Below are 4,978 nucleotides of genomic sequence, written 5' to 3'. Positions count from 1 at the left end.
GCACCATACTGCCTTCCATAGTGGTTGCACCATTTTACACTTCCACCAACAGTGAATAAGGGTTCCAGTTTCTCCTCAACCTCGCCAACATTTGTTGTTTGCTGCTCTGTTAAATTTTGCTATTGTTTCTGGGGTGAGATGGTATCTCATAGTTGTTTTGATTTGCATATCTCTTAGAGCTAGGGATTTTGAACATTTCTTCCATGTGTTTATTCACCATTGACATGTCCTCTTTGGTGAAGTGTCTGTTCATATCCTGTGTCCATTTGCAATTGGGTTGTTTATCTTGTTGTGGTATTCAAGTATTCTATAAATTCTATATATAAGTCCCTTATCAGACATGTCAATACTAAAGATTTTTCCCAGTCTGTGGCTTCCCTTTTTACCCTGTTGGAGAAGTTTTTGGCTGTGCATAGGGATTTGATTATCCCATTCTTCTGTTTTATCTTCTCCTGGTTGTATGTTTTTCAGAATGCTGGGAAGACTGTTCAAGTTGTGGTTTAGTGCTTCTAGGATTCTTCCAAGCTGAGTGAAATATCTCAGTCACAAAAAGACAAATACTGTATAATTCCACAGTTACAGAACAAGACTGATATGGGGGTTGGGGAAAAACTATGAAAAGAGGGACTAAATAGTGTACACGGCATTGAAACAGATGAGGGAGAGAACTGTATAAAAGGAATATAACCAGCCAGTAAGCCCATGAGGCAGAAACTATAACCTGTGATGATAAGGAAGGGAGGTTCCCATGGTCTGATTAGTTCTTCATTTTCTGGTATTTTGACAGCTGCATACACCAGTAAGTCTCTCTGGAAGTTTAGACAATAAAACAATCTTTAACTACCCTACACTTCTTGGAAATGGCATCAAAAGTAGCCCAGGTATCATGAAGAGGTGTAAACAACAACTCTCCTGTAACTTTGGACCAAAGCAAGTGAACTAAACAGATTTCCTGTGTTAGAGAGCCATCCTTGAGCCACTGGTGGGCCCCATCACTTCTCCGGAGAGCAGCTGTGCTGGGTCAGGACGCCTCTACGTTTTTATGAGCTGGTTTTGATGTCCCTACCTCCCTCTTGCTGCTTCCTGTTTTGGAGTCTAATCTTACATATGCTCTTGAAAACTGTGTCCTGGGTCCAGAATGGTGACAGATCACAGTGACTGATCACTCAAACAGTGCTTCCTGGTACTAAGAAAAGTGGTTGTGATGGTCTGCAAGGTTAGCATTTTTTTCCAGCGTCATTTCACTCTTGGTTTGGTTCTGAGTGTGTGTTTATATATGCCTATAATTGGGCCGAAAAGGATCCCTGATGGTCTGGAGGGTATGATGATTAAGTGTTCAGCGGCTAGAAGTTCAGGGCTCCAACATTCTGGCCACTAGAAGTATTCTAGGGAAGACTCAGCAATCTATCCCGTAAGTATTGTAGCCTAGGAAACTTTATGGGCAATTCTACTCTGTCTTATATGGCTTCTGGGGTGGGACTAGCCTCCAAAGACGTACAACTATAACACCTAGAATAAGACAGGTCTAAAGTTGTCTGATCCATTGTAATACACACGGTAAAAGGAAAGTCAAATTTTGGGGCAGATGCCCAACCATCAAAGACTTAAGAAGTATTCACTCCAGAAAGTTCCCTGTAAATACACCTCAATGTAGCACACTACTCCTCACTTATTAAAATGGTTAGTTTCCAAAGACCAAGATGCTATGTGAAGTGAAGAGATTGAGATTGTTAACACCTTCAGCATGCTTGGTTCCAAAATCAACCCTCTTGGCACTAGCAGTCAGGAAATCAATAGACAAGTTGCATTGGGAAAGTCTCCTGTCAGGGATCTCTCTAGAGTGTTGAAGAGCAATAATGTCAGTCTGAAGACTAAAGTGTGCCTGATCCAGGCCTTGGTCTTCTCAGTTACATCAGAGAACTGGACAATGACTAAGGACAATGAGAAGGATCAATGCCTTTGAATTGTGGTGCTGGAAAAGAGTGTGGAACATACTGTGGACTGCCAAGAGAACAATTAGGTCTGTCCTGGATTGAGTGAAAACAAGTTGCTCCCTTGAGGCAAGGATTTTGCAGTTCTGTCCCACATGCTTTGGCTTTTAAGGGAGGGTGGAGGGAATCTTCTGAGTAATTGGAATGTTTGGCTGATTGGTAACTGTTTACACACTTGTTCCTTAGGATATACCCCTTCAAATAATTTTTTCTGTAAATGTTAAAAGCCATACTGGAAAAAACCCAAAACAAAACACAACAATCTTGATTATTCTTCTTTGTACTTGAATCAGGAGCAAGTCTACCTCTGAATAAATTTTAATTCCTTTGCCACGCCTGTTGAGGAGAACCTTTAGTCCATATTTAAAAGTATATCTTGGTAGGGGTCTCAAAAACTATTAGCAATTAAGATAGTCTGTTTTCTTACTCTATATGTCTTATTCTGTAAACACAGCTGTTTGATTTGACAAACCTGAACCCTGTCTTGCTGGAACAGAGTTCTCAGGTTCACTGAAACTTCTCTCAAAAAGAGACCAACCTGGTCAAGGCAAGTGCTGGTCAAAGCTCTGGGGAGTCTTTGTTCTCCCTCTGTCCCCTAAGCCAAGCACAACCCATATATTGCTCTGCTCAAAGATAAAATCCTACTTGGAGTATTTCCAGAACTCTAACATGCTAGAGTATAAAAACTCCCTTGGCCATGGAGTCAGAACCAACTCATACCTCACTTCACTCTCTGGGAGGTTTTTGGGAGTCAATAAATCACACAGGATGAGATTGTCCACCTTTCTCCTGTAGAACCACTTTACTTATTTTGTTAAGAATATAGACAGCAAAACATACACCAATTCAATGATGTCTACATGTAGTAGTTCAGTGTCTCTCTCTCTCTCTCTCTCTATATATATATATATAGTTAAGCTCATTTTCTTTATTGGTTTGCTTACAGTCTTTCATATGCATTGTGTTTTATGCAATCATTCATATTCACTATATTTTATGTAATTAATTACTATTGATCTATGCCTATTCTCACCCCTTCTCTTCAAGTCCTCATGGAATCTTTCCTATTCCTTCACCCCTCCTCCACCCCGTAATCTCTGCTGCCCTAGTCATTTGTCCCCCTCCCCTTCCCCTTTTGAAAATGTATGCATATCTTGCTCAGTTATCCTCCTCCTTTTTTTGCTAGAGTGGCCTTCTTTGAGTTGTACAGACAACCTCATCCTCCTCTTCTGAGTTGTTCCATAGGATTGTCATTGGCTGATATTTTTAGAGGTAGGCTGGGTTAGTGGCCCACTGCATTAGCCCTTTGCACCACTCCGAATCTAAACACTTAAAGAAGCTGAATGCTTCTTAACTAGGTAATGATGGCCACACCTCCCCAGACTTCCACATTCTCATGCTAGCCTCTCTCATACACGATATTCACAAGTGGAAATGATGTGGCTTAAGTGGTTATGATGTTGGAAAAGCAAGATAGTATATTTAGAAACAGCTCAAGTATGGTCCTGATTTGGAGCAGAGGAATGAACATGATTTCTCAAGACCACAGGAAAGCTCAGGATTCCGAGAAAGCCCCAGAGAATGTAGTGTTGCTCTGCACAGGTGGGTGACTGCCTTGCATCACCTCATTTTCTCACTACCTGCCTGAAGTCATAGGGTTGTCCTTGGCTGATGTTTCTGGAAGCAGATCATCAGATGCCTTTGAGTGGATTCCAACTACTAGGCATTGAGTGAGCAGCCCACTGTATTAACCTTTTGCACCACTCAGAATCTTAACACATAAGGAGACTGAATGCTACTTAGCTAGGTAGTGGTGGATTGAGCACTGATGTGAGGTCCTGTAGCTAGATTGGATTAGGGATAAAGTAGAAGAGGCACCTTCTTAGACTTTGTTCAGTCCTGAGTGGAACAGATACATGAATTTTACCTCCAAGACACCTCTCTACGATCACCTTAAGATTGTTGGCTAAACCCAAATGATGTAGGATCAGGGAAATGAAAATGATGAAAAGAGAATGACTTGGATGGGGGCTGTCAGCACTGGGAAGAGTCACCAAGAAGAGGAGCAATGGAGAAAGGGTATCCCCATTGAGAACCAAGCCTACTCAGGAATCTAGCCCTGGTTTGAGTTAAGAAGGGAAGGGAGGACTCCTTTTTAGGACCTAGCAGGCGATCATTTCTACCTGTACCTGACAGTTGTCCTCCCTGGGTCTTGTGCTAGGTTTTCATTCCCCAGTGAGAATGAGGACCACAGGGATGGAGCCTCTCTCCATCTCCCTCTCCCTGGGCCACTTCTTCAGAGTCTGTGAGCTGGTAGGATGGGGAGGAACAGCAACCTGAGGGGACCTGGGAATAGTGTCATTGATCCTTATTGTCAAAGACAAATTCCTCTCACCTCAACTGAAACAAAATTCAACAACATTTAACATTTAGTATCTGAGAACGTATCTTAGAAACCAGGGAGTTGCATACATGGTCTTAATTTAACAAAAATGGCTCTATGAATAGTTTTAGATGAGGGATTTGAAAATAGGTTAAAAGTTCATTACATAGAATAACAAGTTTGTGGGAAAGACAGTAAAGTGCTTTAAAAAAAAAACCCAACAAACACAACGCAACAAAACAACCAAAAACACATGGTTGATTTTTGTTGTTGTTACTATCAGGAGGAACTATTCCTAGGAAAGGGACATCATGCTTGCACAGGTCAGTGCAAGAGAGGAAAACCCTCAATAAGATGGATTGACAGAATGACTGCAGTAATGGTCTCAAGTGTGTCAGAGATGACGAGGCTGGTGCAGGCTAGGACAGGGTTCAGATCTGTTGTTCATAGGGTTGCTGTGAGTTGTACTCTGAGACCTCCAATAGTGTTGCTATTTGAGACTTCAGACTCTTGTCTAAGAGTCCTTTACGGCATTGAAGTCTATGGGGGAGAGAATAGTTTAAAAGTATTATATTTTAGGGCATTATGTTTATCGTAAGAGTAC

This window comes from Elephantulus edwardii, unplaced genomic scaffold, assembly GCF_000299155.1.
Source record: "Elephantulus edwardii isolate Elephantulus edwardi_28Jun2011 unplaced genomic scaffold, EleEdw1.0 scaffold00054, whole genome shotgun sequence".
Taxonomy (NCBI): Eukaryota; Metazoa; Chordata; class Mammalia; order Macroscelidea; family Macroscelididae; genus Elephantulus; species Elephantulus edwardii.
The sequence above is the reverse complement of the archived record's forward strand: the minus strand, read 5'-3'. Positions refer to the sequence as shown.